At 40.0% G+C, this 12,504-nt stretch overlaps 1 protein-coding gene across 2 annotated transcripts in view; it reads left to right on the top strand.

Moving 5' to 3' along the window:
* The window catches only part of ILDR1 (immunoglobulin like domain containing receptor 1), a 40,167-nt gene that overhangs the window by 27,513 nt on the left and 150 nt on the right, over positions 1-12,504 (top strand). The window lies entirely within an intron of this gene.

A 12,504-nucleotide genomic window follows, 5' to 3' on the forward strand; every position in this document is an offset into this window, starting at 1 on the left:
CCCTTCAGCCAGGCTGACACGGGCCACCTCACCTGCCGCCGCGGAGGGTCCCTCATCTCTGTTTTGCCCCGCTGGCCCTCTGGGCGTGGTGAGACCCCTCTTGCAGAGCTGGAAGGGACCAGTGAGTGCCAAGAGCGGGGGAGGGACTCTGGGCGTGATGCTTAAGAGGGCCTTCTCACTCTCAGTCTGGCTCCAGCCCTCATCACAGTCCCCTGAGGCCAGTCGAGCCCGGGTCCCCCCATTTCATGGGTGAGGAAACGAAGCTCAAAATAATTAAGCGCTTTGTGAGTAGTGGAGCTAGAACTCCAGCACAGGCTTCCACCGGCCAAGGCTTTACTTCCTGTCATAGCTGCCTTGCTTTACTTAGCAACAATTTCCATACCCCAAATTAGAACCGTGGGCCTGACAGGACATTTGTGCCACTTCTGGGTGCTGCAAGTCAGTGTGCAAGGGCCTGAGACCCACCCCCAACCCCTCCGGAAAGTATCGTTAAAGTGATTTAGGGAAACAAAAACAAAACAAAACCCCCCAAAACCCTGATATCCCAAATATGGGTCGAAACTTTAGGACTCTGTGAACAGGCAAGGTGCCAATGGAAAGGGGCACAAAGAGGGATGCAGGCTCTTTAAGCCTCTGAATATAGACCTTTTTTCTCCTTTAAGATGCGACTTTAAAATATCATCTTATAATTAATATACCCCTATGATAGTATTCCTTCTGTGTTGTCACTTTGCAAAGTTATGCTGGCTGTTGCTCAGAAATATTCATGAACTGCCTCAGAACCAACCTACAGGCTACCCACAAAAATCTATTTCTCTATTCGACTAAAATCCTTTTTCCATTTTGCTTCTCTTGAGATAAAGGAATATGTAGTAGGTTGTGAGGGAAGTTCCCAGAGTAGAGGGATATTAGAGGAACAAGAATTTTAATCTCTCACGCACTTTGAAGGATACAACTCTCATTTGGAAATGCAAATTCTGCTGTGACCTGTTTTAAAACCAATCACCTGCATAGTGTGTACAAAGAAACAGGCACCTTATGAGAGCCCCAGTGCCGGTCTTTCTAGGGAAGAACCTTGGCGAAAGAGTGATTTGTGAGGAAGGTAGCAAAAGCCTGCAGGCATTTCTGAAATAATCAATGGCAATTATATTCTCACAGATGTCCCACGAGAGAGGCAAAGACCAGTAATAATGAAACTTAGTAGTATCCTTACAAAGTGGTACTGAGCTATGGACATTTATGCAACATCTCATTTAATCCTTTCAACGCCCTGTGAGGTTTGTACTATTATGTTCGTTTTACGGTGGATACAACTCTTTCTTCCATGTAACCAGTAAGAAAATTACACCCTGAAAGAAAATACAGAATCAATCAGAGCCAGGACAACCACTGTTACTTTGGTCATATGATTACTAGGCAGTCTCTTATCTTCATTTTAACAGAAAAATGTAATTTAAAAGTCAGCTTTGGGCTTCAAATCCAAACCCTGTTTTCTTTTAAGTTAAACTTTTTCTTTATTTTCTTCTAAATTATATGGTTTCTTGTAAGTGAGAGAAAGGTAAAAGGAGCACCAGTTATGTTTTGGATACCAGAATAAGCCCTTTCCAAGCCTTATTTCATTTAATCCTTGCGATAGCCCTGTGAGGCTCAGTGAAGTTAAGCAACATGCTCAAGGTTACACAGCCAATAGGGAGTGAAGCCAGAATTTGAACAAAGCCCTGACTCAAGACTATGCCCTTTTCAATAACTCGTGCTGCCTAATTAGAAGAAAATTGTGTGGGGCAATTATGTTTTCTTGTGACTTTATTTCTTATCATCAAGATGTACACACCAATAATTCTATCACAAGCAAACCAAATTTTCTTTTTTTTTTTTTTTTTTGCGGTACGCGGGCCTCTCACTGTTGTGGCCTCTCCCGCTGCGGAGCACAGGCTCCGGACGCGCAGGCCCAGCGGCCATGGCTCACGGGCCCAGCCGCTCCGCGGCATGCGGGATCCTCCCAGACCGGGGCACGAACCCGTGTCCCCTGCATCGGCAGGCGGACTCTCAACCTCTGCGCCACCAGGGAGGCCCGCAAACCAAATTTTCGATTGTAAAGTTACTTGTGAAAGGCAAAGTCGCTCAAGATAATTGTAAAGGCCTTCATTGTTTTGGATTTCTCTGAGCTTATCTCCAAAATAGTTATCACTTTACTTTATCACATTCAACTGTCCACTCATACTCTGAGTGACCAGAGGCCCAAGACCAAAGTTTGATTTGGAAGGTTGATTCGTTTGAAGGGCACTGTGTTTTGTTTATTTTGTTTGTAACTTGAAATTTGAATGCTTTTAGTGGGCCCCAAATATCTCTTCACTCCTCTCCTTGGCAGGGCCGGATGCTTTCTACACACCTTCTAGCCTCTGAAGTCTTTGGAGCTTGCAGCTAACTTTAGAAGTTATAGTACAATTGGGCCACTAGATGGTGATCTTTGATTATATATAACTTGAGTTTCTTAAATTGAGCTGATAAGATGTATCACTATTTTCTTAAATCAAGCTTTCAATAGTTACAGCTTTACCATAACTTTTTACAAAATACTTATTAAAAATACTTTATTAAATATTCGGAGTAATATTAATTAATCAAAAATCTTTTGGCTCAAATGGAGTCTCTCTGTAATGTTTAACAAGTAGATACCAACAGGCAAGGCCTTGCATGTAAATGATCTCATGGGAACTGAACTAGGTAAGGAGTGTTGTCTGCACAGTGCCCATGAGAAAAGGGAAGTTATGTTGAGGTATCTTCCATTTGACTCCAGAGCCAGGACTCCAGCCAAGATCTCATTGCGTGTCTGGTGGTCTTTTCACTCCACCAAAAGTCAACAGTCTCAGAAATATAAGAAGCGGTAATATCAAGCTTTAAACTCCAGGGGTTTCAGACTGAGTGGCCCCTGTGTTTCTGGTATCCTTCAAATCGATCATCTTTCTTTCCAGTCTTGCTCTGTCAGAAAGGGCTTCCCAAGGCATTGCTGATTTGTTCCAATCTTGGCCTGTACACACCTGTTCTAATGCAAGAGAAAGCTACTGCATTCTTTCCTCTCCAAGCTAAACTCAAACTTGCTGTAGAGAATCCAAGATTCTTTTCTTTTTTCTTGACTCTTTGATTTAATTAAAAACATTTTAGATTATGGTACTTTCTTCTACTTTCAGTAAAATGTCTATTCTTTGATAATGTCTTTTCTTTAGAAAGTGCTGTACAACTTCCTTTGGCCCCATTTTGTTGCTTTCCTTTGTCAGAGAGCATTCATCCCACATTTTTATTGAAGTATAGTTGGTCTACAATGTTTCAGGTGTACAGCAAAGTGATTCAGTTTTATATATATATTATTTTTCAGACTCTTTTCTGTTATAGATTATTACAAGATATTGAATATAGTTCCCTGTGCTATACAGGAGGTCCTTGTTGTTTATCTACTTTATATATAGTAGTGTGTATGTGTTAATCCCAAGTTCCTACTTTATCCCCTGCCCCTTTCCCTTTGATAACCATAAGTTTGTTTTCTATGACTGTGAGTCTATTTCTGTTTTGTAAATAAGTCCATTTGTATCATTTTATAATCCTACATATAAGTGATATTATATGATATCTGTGTTTCTGTGTCTGACTTACTTCACTTTACTTCACTTTGTATGATAATCTCTAGGTCCATCCGTTTGTTGCTACAAATGACATTATTTCATTCTTTTTTATGGCTGAGTAATAGTCCATTGTATATATATACCACATCTTTTAAAAAAAATTTTATTGGACTTCCCTGATGGTCCAGTGGTTAAGACTTCATGCTTCCACTGCAGGGGGCATGGGTTTGATCCCTGGTTGGGGAACTAAGATCCCACATGCTGCGTGATGTGGCCAAAAAAAAGAAAAAACTGATTGAAATATAGTTGATTTACAATGTGTATTAGTTTCAGCAAAGTGATTCAGCTTTATATATATTATTTGTGTATATATGTGTGTATATATATACATCTGTATATATATTCTTTTTTAGATTCTTTTCCATTATAGGTTATTACAAGATACTGAGTATAGTTAGTTCCCTGCACTATATAGTAGGTCCTTGTTGGTTATCTGTTTTATAAATATATAGTAGCATATTTTAATCCCAAACTCCTAATTTATCCCTCCCCCACCTTTTCTCCTTTAGTAGCCATAAAGTTTGTTTTCTATGCCTATGCATATATACCACATCTTCTTTATCCATTCATCTGTCGCTGGACATTTAGGTTGCTTCCATGTCTTGGCTATTGTAAATAGTGCCACTATGAACGTTGGGGTGCATGTTTCTTTTCAAATTAGAGTTTGCTTCTTTTCCAGATATATGCCCAGGAGTGGGATTGCTGGATTATATGGTAACTCTATTTTTAGTTTTTTAAGGAACCTTCATACTGTTTCCATAGTGACTGTACCAGTTTACATTCCCACCAACAGTGTAGGAGGGTTCTTTTTTCTCCACACCCTCTCTAGTATTTATCATTTGTAGACCTTTTGATGATGGCCATTCTGACTGACGTGAGGTGATACCTCATTGTAGTTTTGATTTGCATTTCTCTGATAATTAGTGATGTTGAGCATCCTTTCATGTGCCTGTTGGCCATCTGTGTGTCATCTTTGGAGAAATGTCTAATTAGGTCTTCTGTCAATTTTTTGATTGGGTTATTGGGTTGTTTTTTTTTAATTGAGATGTATAAGCTGTTTGTATGTTTTGGAAATTAATCCCTTGTTGGTCCCATCGCCTGCAAATATTTCTCTCCCATTCTGTAGGTTGTCTTTTCATTTGGTTTATGGTTTCCTTGGCTGTGCAAAAGCTTTTAAGTTATTTAGGTCCCATTTGTTTATTTTTGCTTTTGTTCCCATTACTCTAGGAGGCAGATCCAAAAAAAAATTGCTGCAATTTATGTCAAAAGAGTGTTCCACTTATGTTTTCCTCTAGGAGTTTTACAGTATCCAGTCTTACATTTAGTTTGCTTTTGTATATGGTGTTAGAGAATTTTCTAATTTCATTCTTTTACAGGTAGCTGTCCAGTTTTCCCATCACCACTTGTCGAAGAGACTGTTCTCCACTGTATATTCTTGCCTCCTTTGTTGTAGATTAATTGACCATAAGTGCATGGGTTTATTTCTGGGCTTTCAGTCCTGTTCCATTGAAGTATGTGTCTGATTTTGTGCCAGTACCATATTGTTTTGATTAGTGTAGCTTTATAGTATATTCTGAAGTCAGGGAGTGTGATTGCTCCAGCTCCGTTCTTCTTTCTCAAGATTTGTTTAGCTGTTCAAGGTCTTTTGTGTTTCCATACACATTAAAAATCTTTTGTTCTAGTTCTGTCAAAAATGTCATTGGTAATTTGATAGGGGTTGCATTGAATCTGTAGATTGCCTTGGGTAGTATGGTCAGTTTAACAATACTGATTCTTCCAATCCAGGAATATGGTATATCTTTCCATCTGTTTGTGTCATCCTCAATTTCTTTCATCAGCACCTTATAGTTTTCAGAGTACAGGTCTTTTGCCCCTTAAAATAGGTTTATTCCTAGGTATTTTTTTTTTAATGGTATTGTTTCCTTAATTTCTCTTCTGATAGTTTGTTGTTAGTGTATAGAAATGCAACAGATTTCTATACGTTAATTTTGTATCCTGCAACTTTACCGAATTCATTGATGAGCTCTAGTAGTTTTCTGGTAGTGTCTTTAGAATTTTCTATGTATAGTATCATGTCATCTGCAAACAGTGACAGTTTTACTACTTCCTTTCCCATCTGGATTCCTTTTATTTCTTTTTCTTCGCTGATTGCAGTGGCTGTGACTTCCACAACTATGTTGAATAAAAGTGGCAAGAGTGGGCATCCTTGTCTTGTACCTGATCTTAGAGGGAATGCTTTCAGCTTTTCACCATTGAGTATGATGTTAGCTGCAGGTTTGTCATAAATGGCCTTAATTATGTTGAGATATGTTCCCTTCATGCCCACTTTCTGGAGAGGTTTTATCATAAATGGATGTTGAATTGTATCAAAAGCCTTTCCTGCTTCAATTGAGATGATTGTATCATATGGTTTTTATTCTTCAATTTGTTAATGTGGTGTATCACACTGATTGATTTGCGGATATTGAAAAATCTTTGCATACCTGGGATAAATCCCACTTGATCATGGTAAATTATCCTTTTAATGTATTGTTGGATTTGATTTGCTAGTATTTTTATTTATTTATTTATTTATTTATTTTTGGCTGCGTTGGGTCTTTGTTGCTGTGCACGCGCTTTCTCTAGTTGTGGTGAGTGGGAGCTACTCTTCGTTGTGGTGTGTGGGCTTCTCATTGCAGTGGCTTCTCTTGTTGCAGAGCACAGGCTCTAGGCACACGGGCTTCAGTAGTTGTGGCACATGGGCTCAGTAGTTGTGGTTCATGGGCTCTAGAACACAGGCTCAGTAGTAGTGACGCATGGGCTTAGTTGCTCCACGGCGTGTGGATCTTCCCAGACCAGGGCTTGAACCCGTGTCTCCTGCATTGGCAGGTGGATTCGTAACCAGTGTGCCAACAGGGAAGCCCGATTTGCTAGTATTTTGTTGAGGATTTTTCATCTGTGTTCATCAGTGATATTGGCCTATAATTTTCTTTTTTGTGTGATATCTTTGTCTGGTTTTGGTATCAGGGTAATGGTGGCCTCAGAGAATGGGTTCAGAAGTGTTCCTTCCTCTGCAGTTTTTTAGAATAGTTTCAGGATAGGTGTTAACACTTCTCTAAATGATTGGTAGAATTCATCTGTGAAGCTATCTTGTCCTGGACTTTTGTTTTTGGGGAGTTTTTAAATTACCGATTCAGTTTCCTTACTGGTAATTTGTCTGTGTGTATTTTCTGTTTCTTCCTGGTTCAGTCTAGGGAGATTGTACTTCCTAAGAATTTGTCCATTTCTCCTAGGCTGTCCATTTTATTGGCAGAGAGTTGCTCATAGCATTCTCTTATGATCCTGGATAAGTCTGAGTAAAGGCTTATCAATTTTGTTTATCTTTTCCAAGAACCAGCTTCTAGTTTCATTGGTCTTTTCTGTTGTTCTTGTGGGGTTTTTTGGTCTCTATTTCATTTATTTTTGGTCTGAACTTTGTGATTTCTTTCCTTCTACTAAATTTGGGTTTTGTGTGTTCTTCTTTCTTTAGTTGCTTTAAGTATAAGGTTAGGTTGTTTGTTTGAGATTTTTCTTGTTTCTGAGGTAAGCTTGTATTGCTATAAACATCCCTCTTAGAACTGCTTTTGCTGAGTCCCATAGGTTTTGGATCATTGTGCTTTCATTTTCATTTGTCTCTAGGTATTTTTAAAATTTCCTCTTTGATTTCTTCAGTAATCCATTAGTAGCATATTGTTTAGCCTCCACGTGTTTGTGTTTTTTGCAGTTTTTTTTCCTTGTAGTTGATTTCTAATCTCATAGCATTGTGGTCAGAAAAGATGCTTGATAAGATTTCAATTTTCTTAAATTTACCAAGGCTTGTTTTGTGGCCTAGCATGTGATCTATCCTGGAGAATGTTCCATGTGCGCTTGAATGTGTAACCTGCTGCTTTTGGATGGAATGCTCTATAAATATCAGTTGAGTCCGTTTGGTCTAATGTGTTATTTAAGACCTGCGTTTCCTTACTAATTTCTGTCTGGATTATCTGTCCATTGATGTAAGTGGGGTATTAAAGTCCCTCACTATTATTATGTTACTGTCAGTTTCTCCTTTTATGTCTGTTAACATTTGCATTATATATTGAAGTGATCCTATGTTGGGTGCATATATATTTACAATTTCTTTATCTTCTTGTTGGATTGATCCTTTGATCATTATGTAGTGTCCTTGTCTCTTATAAGGACAAGGACACTTGTCAGTGTCTTTATATATATATATATGTGTGTGTGTGTGTGTGTATATATATATATACATATATATATGTATATATATGTATGTATGTGTATATACATATATATATATATAACATCTTTATTGGAGTATAATTGCTTTACAATGGTGTGTTAGTTTCTGCTTTATAACAAAGTGAATCAGTTATACATATACATATGTCCCCATATCTCTTCCCTCTTGCATCTCCCTCCCTCCCACCCTCCCTATCCCGCCCCTTTAGGTGGTCACAAAGCACCGAGCTGATCTCCCTGTGCTATGTGGCTGCTTCCCACTAGCTATCTATTTTACGTTTGGTAGTGTCTGTATGTCCATGCCACTCTCTCACTTCATCCCAGCTTACCCTTCCCCCTCCCCATATCCTCAAGTCCATTCTCTAGTAGGTTTGCATCTTTATTCCCATCTTGCCCCTAGGTTCTCCCATCCACAGGGTCTCTGTTATGGATCTTAATCACTCATCGTGTTTGCCTTAAAGTAAAATGAGTTTTCTATGAAAAGAGAAGTGGGAGGTTATTGATCATGCGTCGTACATCAAGGGAAGCTTCAGTTTGTTTTCGTTTGGATAAAGTGAAGGGAAATAGTTGTTACTGCAGCAGAGACCCGGGAAATGATGGACACTTAGGTTGCTTCCATGTCCGGGCTATTGTAAATAGAGCTGCAATGAACATTTTAGTACATGACTCTCTTTAAATTATGGTTTTCTCAGGGTATATGCCCAGTAGTGGGATTGCTGGGTTATATGGTAGTTCTATTTTTAGTTTTTTAAGGAACCTCCATACTGTTCTCCATAGTGGCTGTATCAGTTTACATTCCCACCAACAGTGCAAGAGGGTTCCCTTTTCTTCACACCCCCTCCAGCATTTATTGTTTGTAGATTTTTTGATGATGGCCATTCTGACTGGTGTGAGGTGATACCTCATTGTAGTTTTGATTTGCATTTTTCTGACGATTAATGATGTTGAGCATTCTTTCATGTGTTTGTTGGCAATCTGTATATCTTCTTTGGAGAAATGTCTAGGTCTTCTGCCCATTTTTGGACTGGGTTGTTTGTTTTTTTGACATTGAGCTCCATGAGCTGCTTGTAAATTTTGGAGATTAATCCTCTGTCAGTTGCTTCATTTGCAAATATTTTCTCCCATTCTGAGGGTTGTCTTTTCATTGTTTATGGTTTCCTTTGCTGTGCAAAAGCTTTGAAGTTTCATTAGGTCCCATTTTTTAATTTTTGTTTTTATTTCCATTTCTCTAGGAGGTAGGTCAAAAAGGATCTTGCTGTGATTTATGTCATAGAGTGTTCTATGTTTTCCTCTAAGAGTTTGATGGTGTCTGGATTTACATTTAGGTCTTTAATCCATTTTGAGTTTTTTTTTGTGTATGGTGTTAGGGAGTGTTCTAATTTCATTCTTTTACATGTAGCTGTCCAGTTTTCCCATCACCACTTATTGAAGAGGCTGTCTTTTCTCCACTGTATATTCTTGCCTCCTTTATCAAAGATAAGGTGACCATATGTGCGTGGGTTTATCTCTGGGCTTTCTATCCTGTTCCATTGATCTATATTTCTGTTTCTGTGCCAGTGTCTTTATATTTTAAACTCTATTTTGTCTGATATAAGTATTGCTACTCTAGGTTTCTTTTGATTTCCATTTGCATGGAATACATTTTTCCATCCCCTCACTTTCAGTCTGTAGATCTGAACTGAATCTCCTGTAGGCAGCATATATATGGGTCTTATTTTTGTATTCATTCAGCCAGTCTATGTGTTTTGGTTGGAGCATTTAGTCCATTTACATTTAAGGTAATTACTGATATGTGTGTTCTTACTGACATTTTGTTAATTGGTTTGGATTTGTTTTTCTTGGTCTTTTTCCTTTTCTTCTTTTGTTCTCTTCTCTTCTGATTTGATGACTACCTTTAGTGTTATGTTTGGACTTCTTTCTCTTTTTTGTGCATCTGTCTATTATAGATTTTTGGTTTGTGGTTATCATGAGGTTTTTATACAGCAATCTATAAATAAATATTTTATTTCAGTTATTATATTCTTCAATTGTTTGGTTGTTCTTTATATTTTCTAATTCTTTGTTAAAAGTCTCTAACTTCTCACTCTGTGCATCCATTTTCTTCTTGAGTTCCTTGATAATCTTTATGAGTATTACTCTAAACTCTTTCTCAGATAGATTGCCTGTCTCCACTTCACTTAGTTCATCTTCTGGGGTTTTATCTTGTTCCTTCGTCTGGAACATATTCCTCTGCCACCTTATTTTGTCCAAGTTGCTATTTGTATTTTTGTATATATGGTATATTAGTTATGTTTCTAACCTTGGAGAAGTGACCCTCTGTAGGAGGTGTCCTATGGGTCCCAGCAGTGCATTCCCCTCTTGTTACCCAAGCTGTATTCTCTAGGTGTTCCCCCTAAGAGGGCTGCTTGGGTCCTTCTGTTGAGGCAGCCTATGTGGGCAGTCTAGTAGGCTTGGTTGGCCCCTAGTTTGGTTGGTGTCAGCCCCTGTCTTGTACAGATGCTGCTGGCTGCTGTTTAGTGTGGTCTGGTCATGAGGTGCCTGGTTTTGGAAACCAAGTGGGCTCCCCAGGGCTAGTGCTGGCTCCCTGGTAGGCAAAGTCAGGATCCTGAAGACTCGGGCTGTTGCCCACCCACTAGCAGGTGAAGCCAGATCCTGGGGTTAGTGCCAGACTACTGGCAGGCAGAGCTAGTTCCCAAGTCTTGCTGCAGGGTCCAGGGATCTCAGAGCTTGTTTCAGACCATTGGTGGAAGGGGGGCAGTTCCTGACACAGTTGGGTATGGGGTCTGGGGTGTCCTGAAGTTTGCATTCACATGATAGTGGGCAGGGCCAGGGTCCAGGTGGTCCCAGGGTAGGATCTGGCCTGCATTGCAGGATTGTGGATTTCTTGCTTCTGGTGTCTGCCCCCTGGTGGGTGAGGCTGATCTAGAGGCTTGTGCAGGCTTCCTGGTGGGAGGGGCTGGTACCTGCCCACTGGTGTGTGGAGCTGGGTCTTGGCCCTTTGGTGGGCTGGGCTGTGTCTAGAGGCTTTTGTGGGCTCTGTAGTCTTTAGGCAGCCTGTCTGTGGATGGGTGGGGCTGTGTCCCTGCCAAGTTAGTTGTTTGGCCTGAGATGTCCCAGCACTAGTGCACCTACAGGCTATTGGGTGGGCCCAGGTCTTGACTCTAATGAGCCAATATGGCAGCTGCCAGGAGTGTTCATGTGGCTGAATGTTTAATATGTCTGCAGCTAGTTTCTATATTCCCAGGGTGAGCTGTAGCCACCCCTACCTCTCCAGGAGACTCTCCAAGACCAGCAGGTAGGTCTGGCCCAGGCTCCTATCAAAGTATTGCTTTTGCCTTGCGTCCTGGTGAATGGGAGCTTTTGTGTACTCCCTTTAAGAGTGAAGTCTCTATTTCCCCTAGTCCTATGGGGCTCCTGCAATTAAGCCCAGCTCACCTTCAAAGCCAAATGCTCTGGGGGCTCATCTTCCTGGTGCTGCATCCCCAGGTTGGGGAGCCTGATGTGGGGCTCAGAACTCTCACTCCTGTGGGAGAACCTCTGCAATATAATTATTCTCCAGTTTGTGGTTCCCCCACCCAGGGGTATGGGATTTGATTATATTGCAAGTCTGCCCCTCCTACCTGTCTCATTGTGGTTCTTTATATCTTTAGTTGTAGGAGATCTTTTCCTGTAGGTTCCAGGTTTTTTTTGTTTTGTTTTTTATTGATGGTGGTTCTGGAGATAGTTGTGATTTTGGTGTGCTCATGAGAGGAGGTGAGCTCAGGGCCTTTCTACTCTGCCACCTTGGCTACAGTCTCCCATCCCACAGCATTTTGATTAGAAACCATGCTCTCAAAACTCACTTTCTCGATAAAATGGAAACACACAGAATTTTTATAGCAACGTGAATATAGTACATACATATACATTTTGAACAGTATGTTTTGAGGCAGATACCTTATCTTGCCATTTCAAAGAAGAAAGGTCACATTCATAGATGACGTTATAGATATTCAAAACTGAAATAAAAATAATCTCCTCCAATACAAAGTTAGAGACATACGAGAAATGAAAACCATAGTTTTTGAAGCCCTCATAGCACAAGATGAGAAAGCCAAAAGATCAAGTGGGATAACTTCTGAAGAAAAGCCACCGCGTTTGGTCAGGAAGAGATTATTAGTGATCTGAACAAATAACATCAGAGAAATACCAAGGTGTGAAGCTTAACTTTTTAGACAAGGGCTGAGAACAAATGGTTCAGGAGAATATAAATGGGAAAAGGAAAACTGGGCCATATCTTCATGAATAAATAATAGAGAGAGGGACTGATGAATGGAACAGGGTACCTTGTTTTTCGATCTAAGAGAGACTTAAAGATGTTAAAAATCAGCAAAAAGCAGAGTGAATGAGACTCTAAGAAATTTTCAGAAATTAAAGGTGTTTGAGGGAGGCTCCAGCGAGGTAGAAAGATGAGAAACATAAGCCAAGGGGAGAAACTGGCTTCATGACAAGTCAAGAAATAATTTTTAGATTCAGAGCTGCTGTCCCAGCAGCCACCACTCACTGAGGATTTGCACCAGAATCAAGC

Source organism: Lipotes vexillifer, unplaced genomic scaffold (assembly GCF_000442215.2).
Source record: "Lipotes vexillifer unplaced genomic scaffold, Lipotes_vexillifer_v1.1 scaffold1106, whole genome shotgun sequence".
NCBI classification, from domain to species: Eukaryota; Metazoa; Chordata; class Mammalia; order Artiodactyla; family Lipotidae; genus Lipotes; species Lipotes vexillifer.